Source organism: Microcaecilia unicolor, chromosome 3, assembly GCF_901765095.1.
Source record: "Microcaecilia unicolor chromosome 3, aMicUni1.1, whole genome shotgun sequence".
NCBI classification, from domain to species: Eukaryota; Metazoa; Chordata; class Amphibia; order Gymnophiona; family Siphonopidae; genus Microcaecilia; species Microcaecilia unicolor.
Window position 1 is genome coordinate 244,417,106 of NC_044033.1, and position 27,470 is coordinate 244,444,575.

At 48.3% G+C, this 27,470-nt stretch overlaps 1 protein-coding gene across 1 annotated transcript in view; it reads right to left on the minus strand.

Annotated features, from left to right (window-relative positions):
- LOC115464537 (zinc finger protein 845-like) overlaps positions 1-27,470 on the minus strand; it is a 924,208-nt gene that overhangs the window by 862,717 nt on the left and 34,021 nt on the right. The window lies entirely within an intron of this gene.

Consider the following 27,470-nt stretch of genomic DNA (forward strand, 5'->3'; position numbering starts at 1 on the left):
GAGCCATAATGGATGAAGTGCCTGGTGTATGGGCAGAAGTGAACCCCGGAGGACTGGCCGTTAACGCTATCCCCATCTGGATTGAACTCAAACCAAATGCTCAAGTTGTCAACCAAGGACAATACCACATCCCCTATGCAGCCCGGCATAGTATGCAAACTCATCTACAGAAACTCCTTCAACAAGGGGTCCTTAAACCGATCAGATCCGCGTGGAATACCCCATTGTTGCCCGTTAAGAAGCCAGGAACATCCGAATACAGACCCGTCCAGGACCTAAGGAAAGTTAACAACCAGGTGGCCGACATAGTTGCCCTCGTACCGAATCCCTACTCCATCCTAGCCCAAGTGCCATCCCAGACCAAGTGGTACAGTGTCATTGATTTGAAGGACGCCTTCTTCTCCATCCCTCTTGCTGCCGATAGCCAAAAGTTGTTTGCCTTCACGTGGGAAGACTTACAGACTGGTAATAAGCAGCAGTTTACCTGGACCCGACTCCCCCAGGGATTCAAGAACTCCCCTACCCTCTTTGGTGACCAGCTCGCCCAGGACCTGAAAATGTACCAAGATGAGTACGGGCCGGTCGTCCAATACGTGGATGACTTGTTGGTGGCCCGGGAAACGTACACGGACTGTGCAGAAGCCACTTTTTACCTCTTGAAAACCCTGGAAGCCCAGGGGTACCGGGCCAGTCGCAAAAAGGCCCAGATATGCGAGATCGAAGTCGAGTATCTGGGGTTTCGCCTCCGAGAAGGAACCCGAAGGCTCGGTATCCCCCGAACCCAAGCTATCCGCAACCAACCCACCCCTGTGAATAAGAAGGAATTGCGAGCACTCCTCGGAGCCGCTGGATACTGCCGGATATGGATCATCAACTTCGCTGTTCTGACCCATGATCTGTACGCCAAGCTAAAAGGACCTGAACTCGAGGGCCAAAACCTCCAGTGGGAGAAAAACGAACTGAAAGCCCTTCAGGACCTCAAGGAGGCCCTTGTGGCCCCACCAGCGCTCGGACTGCCAGATGTGACTAAGCCGTTCCACTTGTTCGTCGACGAAAAGAAGGGACTGGCACTTGGAGTCCTCACCCAACTGGTCGGCACCTGGCAACGCCCTGTAGCATACCTCTCCAAGGGCATGGACAACGTGGCACGAGGATGGCCGGGCTGTCTCCGAAGCATTGCGGCGGCCTGTCTGCTGATACACGAGGCCAATAAACTCACGTTTGGCCAGACACTTTTTGTGACTACACCCCATACCATCCGCGGCCTACTCGAGAGCCACGGACCTAGATGGATGACCAACTCCCGATTGGTTAAATACCAAGCCCTCCTGTGCGAAAATCCGGAGGTGCGGATCCTGGACACGACCAACCTCAATCCTGCCACCCTCCTCCCGGCCCCTGAACCGCCATTACACGACTGTGAGGAGGTAATGGCCACTGTGCATTCTAGCAGACCTGACCTCAAGGACCAACCCTGGCAAGGGGGCATCACCCTGTTCACCGATGGAAGTAGCCAAGTAATAGAGGGAAGTCGAAGAGCTGGCTATGCTGTTGTATCCGAGGACCACGTGATCGAGGCTATGGCCCTGCCGCCCGGAACGTCGGCCCAGAAAGCGGAGCTGATCGCCCTCACCAAGGCCCTCCTGTGGGCTGAAGGAAAAGTTGTTAACATTTACACTGACTCCAAATACGCCTTCCTCACCCTCCAGGTGCATGGAGCCTTGTACAAGGAGAGGGGATTTCTGACAGCTGAGGGAAAAGGACTCGCAAATGCCACTGAGATTTGCCAACTACTCGAGTCGGTGTGGAAGCCGAAGAAAGTAGCTGTAATGCACTGTAGGGCCCACACCGGCCGGACGGACCCTATTGCCCGCGGTAACCAACGAGCGGATGATGCCGCAAAAAGGGCAAGTCTGCTCCCTTGCTCTACTCACTCTTCTGACCCTGTACTCGTCGTCCATCTCCCTACAGAAATCCCCATATACACCTCCCAAGAAACGGAATGGGCCCGACAAGAAGGCCTTGAGTCACGCAATGGCTGGTGGATACTACAGGATGGGCGCATATGGATACCCGAAGCCTTGGCCTGGACGGTGGCCAAGGAGGCTCACGATCGCACCCACCTGGGCAGGGACGCCCTGGGGCGCCTGCTCGAGAAAACTTACTACATCAACAAACTGTCCCTGTGGACCAAAAATGCTTCCAGCCGATGCGCAACTTGTGCCCGGAACAACCCTCGAACGGGGCCCGGTCCTATGCCAGGACATGTTCTCCGAGGCACTAGCCCTTTCCAAGTCTGCCAGATTGACTTTACACACATGCCCCCGGCCCGGGGCTACAAAGCTATCCTCGTCGCCGTGTGTACCTACACCGGATGGATTGAGGCCCAGCCCACTAGAACGGAAATGGCCAAAGAAGTCACCTCCCTACTACTTCATCAAATCTTACCCAGATACGGTCTCCCCAAGCAGATAAACTCCGACAACGGTCCTGCCTTTGCCAGTGAAGTAACTCAACAGCTCAGTACGAGACTGGGCCTCGATTGGAAGTTACATTGTGCCTGGAGACCCCAAAGCAGTGGAATAGTGGAGAGAGCTAACCGTTCCCTGAAGAACCAGCTAGCCAAGCTATGCCAAGAAGCCAAAGCCAAATGGCCCGATCTGCTTCCACTGGCCTTGCTACATCTTAGGTGTACCCCCAAGGCTACCGGCCTTACACCTTACGAGATGATGTATGCTAGGCCACCACCACTACCCTCTTTTCCCGACTCCTTGCAGATACAGGGCGAGAGTTCCTTAGTGAGACAGATGAAAGCATTACACGAGGTAGTGCAAGACATCCAGCAATACACTGAAAGAGTAGCTCCCTTGGTTCTCACCAATCCCACACATCGGTTCAGGGTAGGAGATGAGGTCTGGGTAAAAGAGTGGGATGAATCTGACTGTCTAAAGCCCAAATGGAAGGGGCCCTCCCTTGTTCTCCTAACGACCCCAACCGCTGTTAAAATTGCAGGAAGCTCGGTGTGGATACATTGGACCCGACTGAAACCTGCCGCTCCCACTAACAGCACCCCGAAGCGTTGGACTGCTCATCACCATCCAGACGCTCCATTACGGCTGACCTTAAGAAAGACGTGAACCACCAGATTCATGCCTGCCCAGCAACAGGAACTCAGCTTCTGGACCCACTGCGTTTTTGGCTCCCTGTTTATCGCAGCCTTCATCGTGGGCCTCATTATCTTCTTGCTGCAAAAGCTCGGATACCTCCCACCACATCTATAATGCTGAGCATCTTCCTTCTCCTGTGTGCAGTCCCGAGCTATCCTGCCACCCTGAGCCTGAACTGCACTGAATGTTTGCGCCTGGTGCGCCATCGTATAGAGGGAGGATATCACCTGGTTACCACCCTCATTCACCAGACGCAGCCCCCGGAAGGCGATTGCCGGCTTCTCCCGACTTGTGCCCTCATAACCCCGAATGGCCTCCAACAGTTCCACAGATGCCTCCAAGGCAATCTCACTATCTGCCATAGCCCTACCAAGCCAAGATACTACAATGTCACCCTCAGTGTAGGACTCCCTGCGTATGTGGCCGGGCCTCCGGGAGTCGAGGGAGATGGCATTCTGTATTACATAAATTCCACTCGCATCCTTGTCGGTGGCATCCAAACGGTAGCAACCCTAACCTTCGACGTATGTGTCGCCATGGACAAACACCCTTGGTCTCGCAAATGTGGCAGCCAGAGTTGGCGTAAGGCATATGTGAACGACCACAAGTATGTCTGCCCCTTCAGTCCAGACGTGAGATGCTGCTCTCCGTGGGTTTGGCTCCCATGTGCCGGTGACACTCGAGCCTCGGGCTGGGACCGAGTATGTGCTTATACGGGTGGAGGATATGCCGGCTGCACCGGCCTAGGCGAGTTTCGTCGAGGCTCTGGTAACTATGTGTCCCTAGACTGGCCCATTCGAGGACACGATATGCCATGGAGAGGGACGTGGGGCCTTGGCATTGACGGAGGAGGAATGGATCCGTTGACATATATTACCATATATCAGAGCCTCGAAACAAAGCCTCCTACGCACTACCAGACTACTGTCGTCGGCTACCAAGAGGTATTCGATGAAATCGCTCGTGCTGAACAGACCGAGACTAAATTCCCCATTTCCCCAGAAGCCCGGAATATGTTCCTCAACTTGGCCGAAAACATTGCCCTCTCCCTGGGAATTGCCAACTGTTTCGTCTGTGGAGGTACCGACATGGGTGAACAATGGCCCTGGGAAGCGAGAGAGATCCGACAGCAAACATGGGATGCACTCAACACCACTAACATTACCTTTCCCCAACGGCCGAAGCCGTACGAATGGGCCCTAAGAACAAATATCATAGGTACCCTCTGCGCTAGTCGAGCGCCATCGAAGCGGTACTCTGTACCAGTGGGAGATTCTGCTTGCACGGGGGTCCTTCAGTATAATGGAAGCCGGACGACCTGGTGGCAAACGGATAACCTGCCCGCCCCGGAGCCTATTTGGACAGAACCCACATTGAACACGACATGGACATACGGAGGAAACGCCTCCCTCAAGTGGGTAGCCCCGGAGGGCTACTACTATATCTGCGGGCGCAGGGCCTACGAACAGCTCCCGGCCCGCTGGTACGGTACCTGTCTCTTGGGCACTGTTCGACCTAGCTTTTTCCTTCTGCCCCTGCGAGTTGGCGAAACTTTGGGTATCCCCCTATACGTGGAAAAGGGGCCAGAAAACCCTGCCAGACGTAAACGGTCCTTTCTAAACACCAAGCCCAAAGTCCAAATTGGAGACTGGAAAGACAACGAGTGGCCGCCAGAACGCATCATTCATTACTATGGACCGGCCACATGGGCTGAAGATGGTACATACGGGTACCGAACCCCTATCTATATGCTGAATCGCATTATTCGCCTACAGGCCGTGCTCGAAATCCTTACTAACGATTCGGCCTTTGCCCTCAATATCCTAGCCCGACAAAACACTAAGCTCATGACCGCAGTTTACCAAAATCGCTTGGCTCTTGACTACCTCCTAGCCCAGGAGGGCGGGGTGTGTGGCAAGTTTAACCTCAGTAATTGCTGCTTACAGATTGATGACCAGAGCCATGTCATCAAAGAGATAACTGACCGGATGGTCAAATTAGCCCACGTCCCCGTCCAGACCTGGAACAGCGCGTGGGACTGGACTTCCTCCCTAACCAGCTGGTTGCCCACCTCCGGGAGCCTGCAAGGCCTCCTTGTCATGGGTGGCCTGTTTTTGTTGTCCTGTTTACTAATTCCTTTGTCTCTCCCCTTAGTTTTCAGGTGTCTCCGCTCCACCATGGAAAGCATCGCTGACCGCCGGGCTGCTGCCCAGCTCATGGCTCTCCAGATGTACTCCCCCATTCCCCAGTCTGATGAAGCTTACGATGAAGCACCTTGTGGCTGACGTGCACCACCTCCTGAGTCACTTAAGGGGCCATTACCCTTGTGTCAGCATAAGACCGGATACAAAGGGGGGGGGGGATTCCACTAGGGGCCCTCCGTCTCAACCCCGGCGAAGCAATCAACGGCTGCGCAAGGGCTTAGGGCTCGCTTGTTGCTTCCCTCGCTGACTATCCTTGTCCTTTCTTTCCTTTTCAGGGTTCATGGAGGTGATACTCTCCACCAGGATGGATGTTCAAGTATCAAAAGGGGGGAATGAAGGAGTGGAACGCCGAATACTACTCGAATACTGCTGAACAACAGGACAACCTCATTTTTGTGCCTACTGATGGACGTATACTTATGCACTCTACCTCTGCTTTTGCTTTTGGCTGTTTAGCCACACCTTATTACTGCACTGGACATTTGTGCCTTATCTAGTTTTACTGTTTACTAACGAAAGAAGGTTGCTGTTTACTAATGTAAGGACAGAATGCAGGACTATTAGACATATAGCTTGTAACAGTAGTTTGCAAGGCCTATACAAGACCAGCTTGCATGTAGCAACGCGACCTTGGAGGGTGCTGACACCCCCTGCATTCCTGAGCCGAACCTTATCTCCTGTGCTAGAAAGGAGCATTGTGTGTGTGTGAAGAATAAGCTGCTAAGTTTCGTTTTTCTTGCCAGTATCATTTCAGTGTTATGACGTGAGTATGTACTGGGACTACAATTTTGTACTGTAAGAACTACAAATGTTTACTGCGCATGCCAGTTGTGATGTGTAAGGGGCCAAATGCGCAGGCCCAGTAGGGAAGTATAAATGTAAGTGTCAGATGATTTATGACACACAGTGTCCCGAGACTACTCGGTGCTGTTCACTTGCTAGCAATAAAGTTGCCTTGTTTGGAACCAAAGTTTGCCTTTCGTCTCCTGATTTCCCACCTGTTTCACCTGCAGCACAGCTGTCCATTCCTCCCTCCTTTCCCACTACCTACTTCCCCATCCCCTCCCCCACTCCGTATACCATCCTTGTCTGCAAGCTGGTATGTTTATCTGTGTGTGGGCGTCTCAGTGTTGGTATATGTATGGTAAAATTATGTATCATACCTGATAATTTTCTTTCCATTAATCATAGCTGATCAATCATAGACTGGTGGGTTGTGTCCATCTACCAGCAGGTGGAGATAGATAGCAATCCTTTTGCCTCCCTATATGTGGTCATGTGCTGCCGGAAACTCCTCAGTATGTGGATATCAAAGCTCCATCCGCAGGACTCAGCACTTAGAGAATTACACCCACAAAGGGACACTCTGCCCAGCTCACCACCGCCGAAACGGGGGAGGGGAATTAACCCAGCTCATCCCCACACAAGTGGGGGAGGGGAATCCGTCCAGCTCATCCCCGCAGAGCGGGGGAGGGACACCACCCCGCCGATGCGGGGGGATCTGGCTTATCCTGCAACCGCAACCTCGGGAGGAGCTGACTGACCCTAACACCGCCGAAGCGGGAGGGGTACAAAGCTGCCCTACAGCCGCACGAAGCGGGAGGGAGCGCCAGCAGAATTTAGGTCTCAATCCAGCCCCGTAAAACGGAGGGGAGAGGAATGCAGCAGCTCACTGTAACATAAAATCGTCTCAACTCCTGAAGAATCCAATTGAAAAAACTTGAACACGAAGTCCTCCTGAACAGGAACTGAAGACTAAACTTGAACCTGAAATGCAACCAGAATAAAAACAGTACAGATATCTGGGAGGGGCTATGGATTGATCAGCTATGATTAATGGAAAGAAAATTATCAGCTATGATACATAATTTTACCTTCCATATCATCATGCTGATCAATCCATAGACTGGTGGGATGTACCGAAGCAGTACTCACCCAGGGCGGGACATAGAAATCCCTCACCGCAACACTGAAGCTCCAAACCGGCCTTCCGCCCGAGCAGCCACAGCCAAGCGGTAATGCCTGGAGAAGGTATGAGCCGATGCCCAAGTTGCTGCCTTGCAAATCTCTTCCAAGGAGACGGACCCGGCCTCCGCCATCGAGGCCGCCTGAGCTCTAGTGGAGTGAGCCTTCAGTCGGATAGGCGGCACCTTCCCCGCGGCCACATAAGCCGCTGCAATGGCTTCCTTGACCCATCTTGCCACTGTAGGCTTAGCAGCCTGCAGACCCTTACGAGGACCTGCAAACAGCACAAACAGATGATCCGACTTCCAGAAATCATTGGTCACTTCCAAGTATCTGATGATGACTCGTCTCACATCTAGATATTTGAGAGCAGAGTATTCCTCTAGGTAGTCCTCCCTACGAAAGGATGGGAGACAGAGCTGCTGATTCACATGGAAGCGAGAAACAATCTTGGGCAGGAAGGAAGGCACTGTGCGAATAGACACTCCTGCCTCAGTGAACTGCAGAAAGGGCTCTCGACATGATAGCGCCTGGAGCTTGGAAACTCTTCTGGCTGAAGTGATAGCCACCAAAAAGACTGCTTTCAACGTCAGGTCTTTCAGAGATGCCCTCGACAAGGGTTCAAAAGGCGGCTTCTGCAAGGCTCTTAGCACTAGATTGAGATTCCACGCAGGTACCACTGAGTGCAGAGGAGGGCGCAGGTGATTAACTCCCTTGAGAAAGCGCACCACATCTGGCTGCGAAGCCAGGGAAGCACCCTTCAGGCGGCCCCTGAAGCAAGCCAGAGCCGCTACCTGGACTTTAAGGGAACTGAGCGACAGGCCTTTCTCCAGACCTTCTTGCAGGAACGCCGACACTGAAGAAATTGGAGCAGTGAAGGGAGAAAGGGAGCCTGCCTCACACCACGATGCAAAGGTACGCCAAACCCTGGGGTAAGCAGTAGAAGTAGAGCGCTTCCTCGCTCTCAGCATAGTGGCGATGACCTTGTCTGAGAAGCCTTTCTTCCTCAGACGCCGCCGCTCAATAGCCAGGCCGTAAGACCAAAGGGGGAGGGATCCTCCATCACCACGGGACCCTGATGCAACAGGCCCTGCTCCGCTGGCAGTTGCAGAGGTCCGTCCACTGAGAGCCTGATCAAGTCCGCATACCAGGGACGTCTGGGCCAGTCCGGACCCACCAGGATTACCCGGCCCGGATGCTTTGCCACCCGGTCTAGTACCCTGCCCAACATGGGCCAGGGCGGGAACACATAGAGAAGCTCCTGTGTCGGCCACTGTTGGAGAAGAGCATCTACTCCCAGAGATCGAGGGTCCCGTCCTCTGCTGAAAAAGCGCGGCACTTGGCCGATGACGCCATCAGGTCTAGGCTCGGCTGGCCCCAGCGCTTCGTGATGTCCAAGAACACCTGAGCAGATAGCTGCCACTCTCCGGGATCCAAGGTATGGCGACTGAGAAAGTCCGCCTTGACATTCATGACTCCAGCAATGTGGGCCGCCGACAGCTGTTCCAGGTTCGCTTCCGCCCACTGGCATAGATTTATGGCCTCCTTGGCTAGAGGGGCGCTCTTGGTACCTCCCTGAAGATTGACATAGGCCACAGCCGTGGCATTGTCCGACAGAACCCGTACTGGCTTCAACACCAGTACCGGGAGAAACTCCAAAAGCGCCAACCGAATGGCTCTGAGTTCTAGGAGGTTGATAGACCACTTTGCCTCTGCAGGAGACCAGAGCCCCTGCGCTGTCCTTCCAAAGCAATGGGCTCCCCAGCCCGTCAAAGAGGCATCCGTCGTGACAACAACCCACTCCGGGGTCAAAAGAGGCATCCCTGCGGACAACTTGTCTGTCCTCAGCCACCAGCTCAGCGCCTTGCGCACCGCTAGGTCCAAGCGAAGGCGCACAGCGTAATCCTCTGACACTGGAGTCCAGCGCTGCAGCAGAGAGTTGTAGTGGTCTCATATGAGCCCTGGCCCAGGGCACTACTTCCATCGTGGCCGTCATAGAGCCCAACAGCTGCATATAGTCCCAAGCCCGAAGAGGAGAGGCTACTAGGAACTGGTCCACCTGAGCCTGAAGCTTGACAATTCGATTGTCCGGCAGGAACACTCTGCCCACTTGGGTGTCGAAACGAACTCCCAGATATTCCAGGGACTGAGTCGGGCTCAGCTGGCTTTTCTCCCAGTTGATGATCCACCCCAGGGAGCTCAGAAGAGCAATCACCCGGTCTACAGCTCTGCCGCACTCTGCATAAGAGGGGGCTCGGATTAACCAGTCGTCCAGATAAGGATGGACTTGTAGTCCTTCCTTTCGTAGGAAGGCCGCGATGACCACCATTACTTTGGAGAAGGTCCGCGGAGCAGTAGCCAACCCGAACGGGAGGGCTCTGAACTGGAAGTGTCGGCCCAGGACTGCAAAACGCAGAAAGCGTTGATGAGGAGGCCAGATGGGAATATGCAGGTACGCTTCCTTGATGTCCAAGGATGCCAGGAACTCCCCTGCCTTCGCTGCCGCTATAACAGAGCGGAGAGTCTCCATTCGGAAGTGCCGAACTTTCAAGGCCCGATTGACCCCTTTGAGGTCGAGGATAGGTCGTACAGAACCTCCTTTCTTTGGTACCACAAAGTAAATGGAGTAACGTCCCTTGCCAAGCTGATCTTCTGGCACCGGAACGACCGCACCCAGGCGGATCAGATTGTCCAAAGTCTGCTGCACTGCCACAGCTTTGACCGGAGACTTGCAGGGAGAGTGTACAAACCCGTCTCTTAAGGGTCGGCAGAACTCTAGCTTGTAGCCGTCTCTGATGACTTCCAGCACCCAAGCGTCTGAAGTTACCATGGTCCACTCGCCCAGAAACGAGAACAGGCGTCCTCCAATCTGCACTGGGCCATGGACCAGGGCCCCGTCATTGGGTGCGAGACCCTGCGGGAGGACCGGAGGAAGCACCTCCGGGACGGCGGTCTCTGCGAAAGGAATGCTGCTTGGGGGAGAAGTTCCTCTTGAAGGAAGAGGGGGCAGAGGAGCCCGACTTGCCCGGGCGATACCGACGGGCTTCCTGAAACTGTCCTTTGGAGTTACCGGGGCGAGCACCACTGGCCCGAGCCCTGACCTCTGGTAACCTCTTGCCCTTAGACGTGCCGAGATCGGTCACAATTTTGTCCAGCTCGACCCCAAAAAGTAGCCTGCCTTTAGAAGGCAACTTAGCCAGGCGAGACTTAGAGGCGTAGTCCACAGACCAATGCTTCAGCCAAAGCCACCGCAGTGCAGAGACTGTCTGAGCCATACCTTTAGCTGAGGCTCTCAAGACATCATACAGCAAGTCTGCCAAATAAGCCAAGCCCGATTCCAAGGCCGGCCAATCAGCCCTCAAGGAAGGATCCGAGGGGGAAGCCCGCTGCACAATCGTCAGGCACGCCCTGGCCACATAGGAGCCGCAAACTGAGGCCTGCAAACTTAAAGCAGCCGCCTCGAAGGACGACCTTAAGGCCGCCTCCAATCTTCTGTCTTGGGCGTCCTTTAGGGCCGTGCCACCTTCCACCGGCAATGCCGTTTTCTTAGTCACCGCAGTGATTAAAGAATCCACGGTAGGCCAAAGAAAGGCCTCCCGTTCACCTTCAGGCAGAGGATAGAGGCGGGACATAGCCCTAGCCACTTTTGAGGCTCACTTCTGGGACATCCCATTGAGCCGAAATCAAGGTGCGCATGGCCTCATGCACGTGGAAGGTTCTAGGCGGGCGCATCGTCTCCAGCATAATGGCGGAGCCAACAGAGGCTGAGGGAGAGACGTCCTCCGGAGAGGAAATCTTCAAAATGCTCATGGCCTGCACTAACAGGTTGGGCAAATCCTCTGAGTGAAAGATCCGCGCTGCAGAGGGGTCATCCGCTCCATCCGATCGGGAATCCGTCTTCTCCAAGGAATCCCCAAAGGACCGTTGGGAGAACTCAGATACGCTGCCCTCATCTACATCAGAGGAGACAGAGTCCTCTAGGGCCTGGTATTCCACCCGAGGGCGTTTGCTTCCGGAGGCCTCAACCCCTTTATCAGACAGGGGGGCAGGGGCAGCGTTTTGCATAAGAAAAGCCTGATGCAGCAGCAAAATGAACTCAGGGGAGAATCCCCCCGAACAGTGCACTTCTGCAGCTTGGGCCACGACCCTAGCCGCACCCTCAACCGGCGCTCGCAAGAGCGGGGGAGAAACGTGCTGCGCATCCAAAATGGCGTCAGGCGCGAAACTCCGAGGAGCCGCGCGGGAAGAACGGCGCTTAACTTTGGCCGGTTTCTTACCGTCGCCCGAATGAAGGGCGACCATAGTATTAACGTCTCCCAGCTCGAGGGCGGCCCAAGAAGAAGCCATCCGAGCAGAGTGGCCGGCCAACATGGAGTGGGCGAGCAGCGGGGGATGGGCGCTTATGGCGGGAAAAACCGCCGCACCGGAGGAAGAACTGGGACACTGACCGGCCTCCAAACTGATGCTTAACAAAGGCGATTCAGGTTTTGAAATCCCCGCAAGACGCACCCTCGCAGTCCGGGGAGCGAATCCTTGCGCCCTCGCCCTCCGACGCCATAAGCCACGTGGAGACCGAACGGGGAACCCCCTGCCCGCTATAAAAAGGTAAAATTACCTGCTTCTCGCTCCGAGCTGTAACGAACTGGTGTCCCAGTGAGCAGCTGCAATAAACGTTGAAATAAATGTTGAAATAAACGCCCTTAAAGACGTCCAAAATTTTTTATTTTTTTTTTAAACTGAGCCAGCGGGAGGGGGGAGAAAAGGAGGGACCTGGCACCACCAGGTTTGCACTTGCTCAAGAAGAGCCCTCAACCCCAGGTACTCAACAAAACCTAAAAATTAGGCTTGGAGACCTAGCCAGAGCTGCTGCTGTGTGTGACCACCACCTGCTGAGATAGAGAACATACTGAGGAGTTTCCGGCAGCACATGACCACATATAGGGAGGCAAAAGGATTGCTCTCTATCTCCACCTGCTGGTAGATGGACACAACCCACCAGTCTATGGATTGATCAGCATGATGATATGGAATAATATGGTTATAAGTGTGTGTGTTTGGGGGGGGGGGGGGTTGTTTGTCTTTGGTGTCTCCCTGTCCACCACAGCATGTCCCAAGGCAGTACCCCGGGCAATAACAGAACATTTGCCCTCCTCAAGACCACATTCCACTGTTTTGAGCACTCTGGGAGTGAGAACTTTAGGGTTGCCAACTAGATCCAACTTTGCCTGACAGGGTGAATCCAGTCCTGGCCTTACCTCATTGCAAAGAACAACAAAAGAGAGTCCTAATCTCCCGCAAAAACACACAAAACAACAAGAAAAGCGGAAGAAACCCAAAAAAGACCAGACTGAAACCACCGGTGGTAAGAGCACCAAAGAAAGGAGTTTATTTGGACCCAAATAAACTCCTTTTTTTGGTGCTCTTACCATCTGTGGTTTCAGTCTGGTCTTTTTTTTGGTTTCTTCCGCTTTTCTTGTTGTTCTTACCTCATTGCATGCAGAGAGCAGTGGATCTGATACCCCAATTGAATTCCCAAAGAAAAACAAGGCTACAAATCCATCATGAATTAGGGTAATCCCAGGACTGGATCAACCCTGTGGGCCAAATCTGGATCTAATTGGCAACAGCAAAGGTCTGTGTGCAGAGTGCAGCAGGTAGTAAGACCTCACTCTTGCTATTATAAGGTGTATGCCAGAACCAGAGGAATAGGCCAGGGAGGAGGAAAGTGACAGCGAGAATGAGAGCTCCGAGTTACACCTGGAGGATCTACCTCCTTTCTTTGGTGCTCTTACCACCGGTGGTTTCAGTCTGGTCTTTTTTGGGTTTCTTCCGCTTTTCTTGTTGTTTGTGTGTTTTTGCGGGAGATTAGGACTCTCTTTTTGTTGTTCTTTGCAATGAGGTAAGGCCAGGACTGGATTCACCCTGTCAGGCAAAGTTGGATCTAGTTGGCAACCCTAAAGTTCTCACTCCCAGAGTGCTCCCGCCCCTCCCCTTCGTGCTGTACATTTGTAAAAAAAACACAAAAGGTGACCCCAGCCTCCCCCCAGTGCTTTACAGTTGTCAAAAACACTTCCCACCCACCCCCTTGTGAGGTAGGCTTCACCATTCTAAGAGGCATCTCTACACATCCGGGAGGAGGTAGGCTAGTGGTTAGATCACATGACTTGTCATTCAGGAGTGGGTAGTTCAAATGCCAGCACTGGTAACTATGACCCTGTCCCAAAATGCCTAATACCCACTTTGGAGTTAACCCCGCGGCCACCTAGAGGGTCTGTCCCCAGCACTGCTCAAGCCCGTCTGTCACTTGTGCTCTACACTTGCCTCTGGGCGAATCTCCCACTCTCAGATTATTCTCAGTTGATTTTTAGGACACTGGGAGCACACTCCAGAGGCTCCACAGTTCCCAGAAAGCACCCATAGACCCAAAAACACGAACTAGGATTCTTAAGTCAGTCCAGGAGTACAGATTCAATAAACTAAATAAGTTTTATTGTCACAGAACTTGAACAGTGAACAGAAAAAGGTGAATTCAACAAGCAATAACAGGTAACTGAATATGGATCAATTATAAAACTATCTAAACATTTGTTTACTACTTCAGTAGTACCTGGGGAAGTCAGGAAATATAGCTGCTCACAGGTTTATATCATATAACTGCTCACAGGGTCTCGATGAAGAGATCTTTCTCTCTTTGCTCCCTGGCTGAGACAGGAAATCCAGTACTTTCAAGCTAGATTTGAAATCCATGGCCAATCAGAGCCCAGGGCATCAGTTTTGAAAGTAGCTGCCCAATGGTACTGCAGATTGCCTTTCATACTGGAAGAAAGAAAGTATTTTTCTGCAACAGCTTTAAAAGTCATAACAAGAACCATCTGCTAGCCAATTAGGAGAAACACTATAAAAATAACACGTAACTTAACAAACTTCAGGAAATTAATGAAAACACACTTGTTTGAAAAAACTTACAATAAGAATCCTCCGTAGAACTTGATTATTCTATATCTAAACCAACCACCTACTAATCCCTCTAAACTGATTATATTAGCCATATTATCATTTTTTTTTTCTTTTTCATTATGTGTTATGTAAATTATTCCACAGACATATCTTCCTTAATTCTTACATAGTAATATGTTAATTTAGAACAAACCTCTTACTCTGTTCATAACTATATCTTTTGCAATATAATGTAAGCCACATTGAGCCTGCAAATAGGTGGGAAAATGTGGGGTACAAATGTAGCAAATAAATAAATAAAAATGTACTTCAGAAACCCACTGTTTCATTGCAGACCCACTGAGACATGATATTAAACAGAGTTGGTGACAGTGAGGATCCCTGAGATACTCCACACTCTGGGGCCCAGGGAAAACAGATGTTATTTGCTAGTTTGACCTGGTATGATCTGGATTTGAGCAGCCAGTGAACCAGTTTAACACAGGTCCTCCAAGCCCAATACTGTCTAGTAGATTATATCATGGTCAGCCACATCGAATGCTATGGACGTATCAAACTGGAGAACTAAGACCTTCTTTCCTTCGCTTACTTCCCCTCTGATTTCATTCATGGGTGATATTAATGCCAATTCCATGCTATGGTTTGGTCTGAATCCTGAATGCGAAGGGTATAGGATGGAGTACCGGGACAGGTAATCCATTAGTTGATGAGTGATGAGTTGATGAGTCCATTCCATGACCTTGACTAGGAGTGGGATTGAGGTCACCGGTCTTTAGTTTGTTATGTTGTTTTTCTTGGCCATAGTGTTTTTTAAAGATTGGGATAAGCTTTATGTTTCCTTTGGTCTCCACAAAATAACCTCCATGCAGTGAGTAGGAAATATGCTTTGTGAGTAATTTTATGAACCAGTCTGGTGCATCTCTCATGAAGGAGATAGGGCATTCGTCCAGCATGCAGTAAGATTTCACATACTTTCACTAAAGCTGATGGCATGGTGAATGAGATCCAGGTTCTGTCGGCCTGCGCGGACTCATGGTGGAGAATAGTGTTATCCAGGTTGTTCTCCATGTGGATCGTTGGTGTCAGGAGACTTGTCCTGACATTAGCAATTTTCTCATTTGAAGTACAGGGCCAATTGTGTTGCAGTAGGCAGGTCTTTGTTGGTTGTTGCCACAGTTTGAGTGTCAAGTAAATTATTCACTAGTCTGTATAACTTTTTAATATTAGATCGGTCTGCTCCAATGTATGCTTAATAAAACTTTGATTTCGTCTGCTTTATGAGGACTTTGTAGGTCCTTGCTGCAGCTCGAGGCAGGCAGCAGTTTTTAGCCGATGAGCTGAATTAACCCCAGATAGTCAATGCCAGGCTATGTCCAGACATCAGCACTGAATATACCAGCTAAGTACACAGATAACTGAATATCAGCCAGTGCATGGCTAACTTCTGGGTGACCGCACTACCTGTATATTCAGTTCTGATGTCTGGACATAGCCTGGTATGAGGTTAGTGAAGTACTAGCTTTGTCCAAGCTCCACCTTCATACCACCCTCACTGGCAGTCAGAGGGGATATTCAGTGCCACTGAATACCTGGGAATGGCCAGCTCAGTGGGGTTTAACTGGTTGGGACTTTCACAGTAATCCAGTTATGACATTATTATGACACGAACCACTGTGATCAGACTTTTCTTTTCGATATGTGGAGCGAGATTTATAGTTTCTGCAGGTGATAGAAACAGTTTTTAAAGGTTGTTTATATTTGAAATACATTTCCAAACTTTGTAGATATGTTCATCTTCAAAGTGACACCCATTATTGTAAATTTAGGAGGGGAAATATCAGTGTGAGCTAGTGTTAAGATGTATTATTTTACTGTTGTTAGTAGATAGGTCTCAATGCATAAATGGGACCTTGTGGTAAAATAACACGTTAACAGTAGTCTACACTAATAACTATACACCTTTATGTCCAGACCATTCTGAAAACCAAATACATTCAGACTTTTCAGGGTTTAATTTGAATTTGATATTATTACATATCATAAGAATACAAATTTATGTTTATTACAACCACAGCCCTAGGTATGTGTACAATTCTCATTTTCGATTTCTATTTAGGACCTTAGTGACTTATTGGGCTAGGAAAATGTAAGCCTGGAGATATTTCATGACAACGACAGTGCTAAGGACAGGAGGGAACATCAGGTACAAGATAACAGAAGGGACTCGAGTGTTTTTTGGGTCACAGGGAACTTTACGGTGTCAAAGAGGGGAAAATAGAAGCTAGTGGGCAGAGAGTGACAGAACAGCTGAAGCTGGATTCCCAGAAAACTGGGGTAACCTGCACAAAGGGGTCCTAGGTACAGCCTAAACTGACCAGATATGACTGTATCAGGCTTTCAAGAATGCTGGAGTCGGACTTCCGGTGACGTCACGAACCGCAATGGCGGTCTGAACGTGCAGCTCCCGAACACCAGCCCAAATAGCAGCTAAAAAGAAGAGCAATTAGAGCCCGAAACGGAAGGCGTGTAGTAGAACAGACAGCGGAAGACACGCGCTCCTGACGATGGCAAACTCGAAACCCAAAACGGCGGATTTAACTGCCTTCGCATATCGGGACCGCGACCGCGTGGCGGACAGGCAGGCAGGTGATCAGCCGAATCAAGGGGCCTCCCTAAGCCCGCGGCCTACAAGTGCTCAGGGCGCATACGAAGAAACACAGGAAAACGAGCTGGCACCAGATAAATGGGAGCAGTTGAGTACATGGCTGTTGGATATTAAAAAGGACATTAAAGAGATGCGGCATGATTTTGCGCAATTGAGCGCAGACTTAAGAGAGGAGATCAAAGAGCTGGGGAACCGAGTTAGCGAAACTGAAGTGGGCCTTGAGGAACATGCAGATACGATAACGGGGATAGAGCAGCAAATGGTTGAGCAACAAGCGAACATGAGATTTCTCACGGACAAGGTGGAAGACCTTGAAAATAGAAGCCGGCGGGCTAATATCCGAGTGCGGGGCCTGCCGGAACTACCAGAATTTATCAACTGCGAAAAAGCAGTACAGGATATAGCGGCTCATCTGCTCTCTACCCCGGAGCACATAGTGGCACCCGAAACAATTAAATTAGAGCGTGCGCACAGGGCACTGGGGCCGAGGAAGGCTAATGTGCCTAAAGACATTGTGGCTTGTTTTACAGAGTTCAAAGTGAAAGAGGATGTCATGCGCCAAGCAAGGGCAGCTAGTCCTATAATATGGGAGACGTATCCCATTGAATTATTTCAAGATCTAGCGGCTACCACATTGAAAAGGAGAGGAGCACTGCGTCCATTAACGGAAAAGCTCCGAGATGAAGGAATCAAATATAAGTGGCAGCATCCTTTTGCCCTAGTGTTTTATAAAGAGGGAAAGCAACGCCGAGTGGTCACGCTTGAGGAGGCCCAAGAGTTTTTGGGGCAGAACAAGGGGACATCAGCGACCGCAGCACATCAAATTAATGGACCTCCGAAAAAGAGCAAGCAGAGATGGCAGAGAGTCTCACAGGGGCGAGGACGGCTGAGAAGACAAGCATCAGATCAACGGCTTGCGTCAGGGAACGGCACATGACAACACATTGCACATTGGAATTAAATTTCTGCCCAGAGAGACTGGCCAAATTTTGAACCTGAGACAGCGGGAGCGGTGCCTGCAAACTACTAAGGGCCCGAGCGCCTAAATGGGCTGGTGTAGAAGATGAGAACGGAAGTCCACAATTTTTCTTAGCATGCCTTCAAAGAAGAAGGGGGCATGCTATTTCAGGTTATTGGGGAAAGAGGGAGGGGGGATAGGGATAAGGGGAAACGGTGGTGGATATACAATGGTCTGATTGAATGGTATCGGGCGATAAAGTGTTTAAATGTGTAACATTCAATGTGAGGGGCCTTAACTCGCCTATGAAGCGCCAGCTAGCATTTAAAGAAATGATACGCTTGCGAGCAGATATAGTGCTTATGCAGGAGACACACCTGAAAAAGTGTCACGAGAGGCTGGTGGGTCATAGGCGATACCCTACAATCTTATTTTCATCATGTATAGACAATTCTAAACAGAGAGGGGTATTAATAGCATTGTCGGATTCATTTCCCTGGCAGGTTCAACATATAGTAACTGATAAAGAAGGCAGATTCTTGCTGGTAAAAGTTTCATTATATAATACTCAGTACACCATTGTTAATATATATGCCCCGAACTCCGGGCAGAAACAGTTTATAGAAAAAGTGGAATTACAATTGCAAAAGCACCAACAAGGTCGACTCCTTATGGGGGGAGACTTTAATGTCACGATTCATCCCCCGTTAGATAACTCTACAGGACAAGCGGTATATGCTAAAATAGATAGGAAAGGATTGAAGAGTTTCTTGGCCAGATGGGGACTGACGGATTTATGGAGGGCAAAACACGGACAGGAAAGAGACTATACATACTACTCTGCTAAATATAGGTCATATTCTAGAATAGATGGATGGATGGGAGATGTGGCAGTGGCTAATACCACAAGAAAGATTAATATAGAGCCACGCACCTGGTCGGATCATGCTCCAGTGGTAATAGAACTACATATAGGAATTAGACAGGTGGGCATGCGATACTGGAGGTTAAATGAGGCAATCCTCATGGATACTAAAAATATTCCAGTGATAGAAAAATATATTGAGGAATATCTTAAATTTAATGATGTGGGGGAGATTCGCTCAGAATATTTATGGGAAGGTCTGAAAGCGGTCCTTAGAGGACAACTAATAGCATTAGGAGCACACATAACCAAGACACGACTGGAACAAGAAGAGAGTATTAGGACAGAATTATCAAAGCTAGAACAAGCACATAAAAAGAACCCCACAGACACTAGGGGACAGACAAAATTAAACGAGCTGAGAAACAAACTTCAGGAGTTACAGCTGGCAGAAGTGGCCGCTAAACTACAAATGACACAACAAGAACACTTTGAGCTTGGGAATAAGGCGGGCAGACTGCTAGCTTGTAAATTGAAAAAGCTAGCACAACGTAATCATATAGGGGGCATACAAACAGCTGATGGGAACTTTGTCACACAGATGGAACAGGTTCAAGAGGAGTTTTTGAATTACTATACAAATTTATATGAACCAGAACAAGTACCAGAGGTAGATGAAATAGAGCAGTATTTACAAGAGGCGGATCTCCCGCGGGTGGAGAGAGGAGGATCCGAGCGGATGTCAGCCCCCATCTCACTAGAGGAGATAATGTGGGCAATAACAGATATGGCAAATGGTAAAGCCCCGGGGCCAGATGGATATCCCACTAGGTTCTACAAGGTGTATAGTAAACATCTGGCCCCAGTCCTATTGAAAGTGTTTAATGATTTATCTGAGTCGCAGGAATTACCCTCTACATGGAGAGTAGCAGCAATAACCTTACTATTGAAGCCAGGGAAAAACCCCCGGCTTTGTAGTTCCTACAGGCCAATCTCGCTTTTGAATGTAGATTACAAGATATTTACAAAGATATTGGCCTGCAGACTACAAAAACAGATTCCAGGTATAGTTCATGAGGATCAGGCGGGATTTATAGCGGGGCGACAGACGTTTGACAATACCAGATGCCTGATGCATGTTATCCAGCAGGTGAGAGACGACCAGTCCCCAGCTGTATTGCTTTCAATCGATGCAGAAAAAGCATTTGATAGAGTGGACTGGTCGTTTCTGTTCCGGGTATTACAGTGGGTAGGGATAGAGGGGAAGTTTCTGAGATGGTTACAGTTACTGTATCAAGGTCCACTTGCAACTTTAAAAATTAACGGGTCTTATACAAGAACAATTAAGCTACAACGTGGGACCAGACAGGGATGCGCGATATCTCCACTTCTCTTCGCTTTGTCCCTGGAGCCGCTGGCCTGCATGCTTAGGAAGGATGGGGAGGTGAAAGGAGTGGTGAGAGGATGGAGAGAACACAAACTTATGCTGTTTGCCGATGATATATTGCTCACAATTGTGAAACCAGAAACTTCTATAAAAAGGGTAATAGAACATCTCACGCACTATGGGAAACTATCAGGGTTTAAGCCGAACCTGGAAAAATCCACCTTTTTGAATCTCACAGTGCCCCCCAAAGAATTAGAGGTCCTTAAGACTGAGTTTCCCTTTGTATGGGCGAAAAAGGCTATTAAATATTTGGGCATACAGATAACCCCACAACTGGAGGGGCTATATGCAGCTAACTTCCCCCAGAAAGCAGAAGAACTTTTTCAGGAGTTAGACAGATGGGAAGGACTTAATATATCTTGGCAGGGGCGTATACATGCTATCAAAATGATGTTGCTTCCGAAATTGCTGTACTTATTTATGGCAATTCCGATCCCAATTCCCGCAAGCTTTTTTACAAAGCTTAATCGCAAAATGTTTGCATATATCTGGAGGAAACGCCCACCACGAGTAAGGCGATCTATGATGTTTCAAACATGGGAGAGAGGAGGTATGGGAGTCCCTAACTTCTACCTATATTACCAAGCAGCCCAGATTCGGGTCTTGGCAGAGTGGTCACCTGGGGCATCTAAGAAATGGCTTCATTGGGAAAGAGCATGGCTGGGCAGGCGAGAAATAGAAGATATTTTGTGGATACCAAAAGAGGAACTGGTGCCCACAATAAGAGCAATGCCTATTGGACTGAGACATCCTTTATGGACTTGGTATCAATTGAGGAGACGTCTGTTTCCGGAAAGGGTGTATTATCGGCAAACAGCAATACGTTGGGCAAAAGGGTTTTCATTGGGGAGATCGGAGAAGATTTTTGACAAATGGGCCCAAGCAGGGTTGCGCACACTAGGGCAAACATGGAAGGATGGAGAAATGATTAGCTTTGCAGACCTTCAGGAGGAATATGGTCTGATAGAGAGAGATCTTACCTATTATTGCAATCTGCGTAGCTTCCTTAAGAAGAAAGCGCAGGATGAATTAGACCTAGCTGAAACAGCTCTAGAACTTGCGATCACTAGAGGAGGAGGCAAAGGAGGGATAACACGTATATACAGTGGTGGAAATAAGTATTTGATCCCTTGCTGATTTTGTAAGTTTGCCCACTGACAAAGACATGAGCAGCCCATAATTGAAGGGTAGGTTATTGGTAACAGTGAGAGATAGCACATCACAAATTAAATCCGGAAAATCACATTGTGGAAAGTATATGAATTTATTTGCATTCTGCAGAGGGAAATAAGTATTTGATCCCCCACCAACCAGTAAGAGATCTGGCCCCTACAGACCAGGTAGATGCTCCAAATCAACTCGTTACCTGCATGACAGACAGCTGTCGGCAATGGTCACCTGTATGAAAGACACCTGTCCACAGACTCAGTGAATCAGTCAGACTCTAACCTCTACAAAATGGCCAAGAGCAAGGAGCTGTCTAAGGATGTCAGGGACAAGATCATACACCTGCACAAGGCTGGAATGGGCTACAAAACCATCAGTAAGACGCTGGGCGAGAAGGAGACAACTGTTGGTGCCATAGTAAGAAAATGGAAGAAGTACAAAATGACTGTCAATCGACAAAGATCTGGGGCTCCACGCAAAATCTCACCTCGTGGGGTATCCTTGATCATGAGGAAGGTTAGAAATCAGCCTACAACTACAAGGGGGGAACTTGTCAATGATCTCAAGGCAGCTGGGACCACTGTCACCACGAAAACCATTGGTAACACATTACGACATAACGGATTGCAATCCTGCAGTGCCCGCAAGGTCCCCCTGCTCCGGAAGGCACATGTGACGGCCCGTCTGAAGTTTGCCAGTGAACACCTGGATGATGCCGAGAGTGATTGGGAGAAGGTGCTGTGGTCAGATGAGACAAAAATTGAGCTCTTTGGCATGAACTCAACTCGCCGTGTTTGGAGGAAGAGAAATGCTGCCTATGACCCAAAGAACACCGTCCCCACTGTCAAGCATGGAGGTGGAAATGTTATGTTTTGGGGGTGTTTCTCTGCTAAGGGCACAGGACTACTTCACCGCATCAATGGGAGAATGGATGGGGCCATGTACCGTACAATTCTGAGTGACAACCTCCTTCCCTCCGCCAGGGCCTTAAAAATGGGTCGTGGCTGGGTCTTCCAGCACGACAATGACCCAAAACATACAGCCAAGGCAACAAAGGAGTGGCTCAGGAAGAAGCACATTAGGGTCATGGAGTGGCCTAGCCAGTCACCAGACCTTAATCCCATTGAAAACTTATGGAGGGAGCTGAAGCTGCGAGTTGCCAAGCGACAGCCCAGAACTCTTAATGATTTAGAGATGATCTGCAAAGAGGAGTGGACCAAAATTCCTCCTGACATGTGTGCAAACCTCATCATCAACTACAGAAGACGTCTGACCGCTGTGCTTGCCAACAAGGGTTTTGCCACCAAGTATTAGGTCTTGTTTGCCAGAGGGATTAAATACTTATTTCCCTCTGCAGAATGCAAATAAATTCATATACTTTCCACAATGTGATTTTCCGGATTTAATTTGTGATGTGCTATCTCTCACTGTTACCAATAACCTACCCTTCAATTATGGGCTGCTCATGTCTTTGTCAGTGGGCAAACTTACAAAATCAGCAAGGGATCAAATACTTATTTCCACCACTGTACCTGGCTTTGCTGGGAGAGTGGAACACTTATATCAAATGTCAAAATTGACAGCCATGCGAAGAGGGTCCATGCGGATTTTCAACAAAATATGGACACTTTATGAACAGTATAAAGAACAATCAAACACACCACTGGGATAGGGAGGGAGGGGAGGGAAGGTTAAAGTTGGAGTTAAATAAGCTTGATGTAGAAGAAATATGTTACTGAGCAGCCGATTGTTGGCTATTTTGTATTTGAGCAATCTTTAATAAAATATATATTAAAAAAATAAAAAAAATAAAAAAAAAAAAAAGAATGCTGGAGTCATCTTGCAGAAGGCATCGTATAACTTTCATTCTCCTCCTGTTCTACAATTAGCCCCTTCCAACAATAAATGTTAACTACCTAATCTCTTATTGGTCTGACTTGATTAGAGTGTAAGCGCTGTTGAACAGGGACTATGTCTAGTAGCGCTATAGAAATGATACGTTGTAGTAATAGCGCTGCTGCGCAATCACACACCCTGGCAATATCTGCTTTACAGAGAGGATAATGGCTTCTTATCCCACCAGCTCTGAATTCCTAAATAATCCTGGCTCACTTTATTAAGATGTACAGGAGGAATTTCATACTTGTTACAGGAGGGTGAGTCTGTTCAGACATCTCTGATTTAGGAGGATCCATCAAGGGGAGATCTTCCTCTTGTTTAACACCGAGTGAGATCACAGACGTTACAATTGGAAGGTCTGTTAAGAAAAAACACATCTAGAAGGATTCACCAAGAATAAGATAATACTAAACTAGGAAATGGATTTTAGAAAAAGTTATAGAAGAATTAGAAAATGTTCAAAGAAGAGCGACCAAAATAATAAATAGGATGGAACTCCTCTCGCATGAGGAAAGGCTAAGGAAAAGAGGGACAAGGGGAGAAATGATTGAGGTCTACAAAATCCTGAGTGGTGTAGAACGAGTAGAAGTAAATCGATTTTTTACTCGTTCTGAAAGTACAAAGACTAGGGGACACTAAAGGAAGTTACATGGAAATACTTTTAAAACAAATAGCAGGAAATATTTTTTCACTCAACAAATAGTTAAGCTCTGGATCTCTTTGCCGGAGGATGTGGTAACAGCAGTTAGCATATCTGGGTTTGAAAAATGTTTGGACAAGTTCCTGGAGGAAAAGTCCATAGTCTGCTATTGAGACAAACACGGGGAAGCAACTGCTTGCCTTGGGACTGGTAGCATGGAATGTTGCCAGTATTTGGGTTTCTGCCAGGTACTTGTGACCTGGCTTGGCCACTATTGGAAACAGGATACTGATGAACTATTGGTCTGGCCCAATAGCTACTCTTATATTCTTATATCTGGAGACTTTGATCTGAAAATTCAAGAGCCCTTCAAATCCAAAACATCTACTTACTCTTCATGGGATCATTTGGGTTTTCTTTTCCCTCCAACTCAAAACGTTGAGTGAAATATTTCTCACCTTCCTTTTTAATCTTGAATATAACATCAGGATTAACAACTGAATAACCTGTAAATAAGTAGGAAAATGGCATTTAAATTTATATGTAGAAGCCCTGGGGAGGTTCCGTCTGTTTCCTGTTCTGAACAAGCAGTGCGTGTGTGTGTATGTGTGTGTACATACAGAACTAAGAGCCCAATGCACAAAGTTTACCATGCTTCCAATGCTTGCTTTAGACCTGGTTGTAGCCAGACTAATGCAAATGTTATCTAGGGGTCATGTTACAAAAGTAAGTATGCACTAAACGCTAGAGACACATATATTCCTAGGGCCGTCTCTAGCGTTTAGCACATGCTAATCATTAGCACACACTAAAAATGCTAGCATACCCTTCGTGTCTAATGCACAGAGGCGTTCTGCGTGGCTTTAATCATTCGCTGTACCACCTGTAATTACAACGAGCTCATCAGTATTAAAATGAGGATCCCGTGCAATGCCCAGAAAGGAGCGCTTACCTTTAACGTGTAAAATTTTCTGGCAGGTCTGGAGCTGTCGTACTGTGAGAGCGGCTTTATCCTGAATCTTTTTATATTACTACATAGAAGATTATAGATCATGAATGTGTGGTAATGAAGTTTGGGGTTGAAAAGTATACGAACAAATTAATGCATAGTTAGCCTTATATTGAGTGAATGATATTAATAGTTATTTATAAATTGTTAGGTGGTAGATGGCAAAACAGAGATAAAATGCATCCATGTTGTTCTAAGCGCTAAGTTTACTGAGATATATTTCTACATCAGGCTGCTGAGTCTGGCCTATGTTATTTTTTAATTAATTGTTTAAATTTAGCATATTTGAAGCGCATAATGTTATCTAGCCAAGTATAATGAAAGTGGCGGGTGATAGTTCACTTACAATGGAATTTAGGCGTCTATAGGGTAAGAGAGTGAACCCCGGATTTGGCAGGCACAGGCAACTGATTCCTGGGCATGTGCAGAACAAACACACTTCCCGAGAGACTGCTCTGTGCATGTGCTAGGGACTTTCCCTACCAAGCCACTTGCTGAATTTCCGTGCATCTCATTTGCATGTGATTCCCTTTGAGCATTGGTCACTGTTTAGGTATATGTACCTTACTGCGACTTTTGAGCATCAGGCCATAAGTTCTGTACACGGTGCCAAAAACAGGCGCTGGTAAACATTAGTGCTAAGCGCTATTCTATGAATGGTGTTCAGGGTTCGGTACTGGGATCCATGCCTATTGCTGGATGTGAGGATTTACACCAACTGAAACCTGGTCAGGCCTCTTACACAGAAGTTGTAGCTCTCAGCAAGAAGGGTCAAACTTTTGTTGTACGGAAAAGGGAGACAGACTGCAGCTGGTCTTGTATGAAGCCTCCAGTTTAAGGTAAACATTTTATCTTTTGCAACAGAAGCCAGGTCTCAATTTCAGGTGCCCACGGGACCTGGTACCTGGGATTTTTCCAGCTCTGATAAAATAACAGCACCCATGCCATTAATGTGCCTGTGTGGTAGATGATAAAAAAAGACATATTTACCTCTTGAGATGAGGATGTCATGAACCTCCTGGATGACCTTCTTATACAGCAACTTCTGCCATTCTCCCAGAATGTCCCAGTCCACTTCCAAAAAATAAGCAGAAACGTCCTTGAATGTGACCAAGGCCTGGAAAAGCAGACAAGACACTGTCAGTCACAGTTTCATTATCATGCTTGTGTAACAGACTTTGTTATATGACCTCTGTCAGTAAGATCAGAGCTCGAGTACATTATAGTATGAAGTATATAGTATGAGTTCTGCCCCCTTAAATCTCCAATATTTTGAACAGACTTCCTAGTCCTTAGAGAAACACTGAAAATCTCTCATGTTGGCAGAGAGAGAGAGAGGGAGAGAATGTGTGTGTACATGCATGTGTGTATGTACATGCGTGCATTTGTGCATTCGTATGTTTTACTATTATCAGACTGTAATCTGTTCAGAAAGAACAGAAATAGCAGAGTTGGGGGCACAAGTAGTTCTTTATGTCAATAATACAATCATCAAAATTATATTATTATTGATACCACTATTATAATAATGAACTGAAGGAGGAAGAGCCTCAGAATATACCAGTACAAAAGTACTTTAGGTATCAATATGTATCATAGGAATGAAAACTTCCTTAATGTCTTCATATTTTATGTAAACAAAGTAATAAAAAGTGAGAAAAAAATCAAAACTATCTTTAAAAATATTGATTCAGTTTTTGGCTGTGAAGTGCTTCCCAGCTTGCTCCAACGCGTTTCGCAATTCTCCTTCAAGGACCAAAAAGAACGCACACAATCAGTCTGCTCAGAGTATAAAAATCACAAAAAGAGTAAATATTTTTTTTATAATATTACAAAAAACATTTTGTTTACAGCACTCACTTCATTTCAAAAGCTATCATGCTGCAGTACTCCTGGCTTTTTTGAGAGCGGCATCCACCCCCATGAAGTCGTGGGGTAACTGAGACCTCACCAAACCAGATTACCTGCGCATCCGATACTGGGTGTCAATTTTGAGGGGGACCACAGGGACAGTCAGAGGGAGACGCCCAGTTCCTAACGAGGACTGCTTTGAGTACCTTGTGGAGAGGAGATGTCACTGCCTCCTTAGGAGGGGAGTTGTAGGCCAGGACCCCGAGCATCTTAGCCCTGGGCTCATCCTCCACTTCTACGGGAATTGAATGGCATCAGCCATTTCCCGTACAAAGGAGGTGAAAGGTGAAGACATTCTCCTCTCAGGTGGTGGGGAGGGCTCAGAAGGAATCCCAAAGGGCTGCCACTGAGAAAGACTGTGCTGTCGGCTGAGGTGCAGGGTGCAGAATCACTGGGGCTGGTGCAGGAGCAGGATCTTGGCTGCTTGGAGACACTTGCGTTGGCACCTTCTGGATAGAGGGGGAGCGGTCCTCCCGGTGTTGACGCTTCTCAGGTGCCAACTCCCTCGGCGCCACGGAGCTCCCGGCACCATGCATCAAAGGAGATCAGTGTCGGTGCTTCTTGGCCTTCGCCCGATGCACATCACCCATGCTTCTCAGTGCCGACGAGGATGATG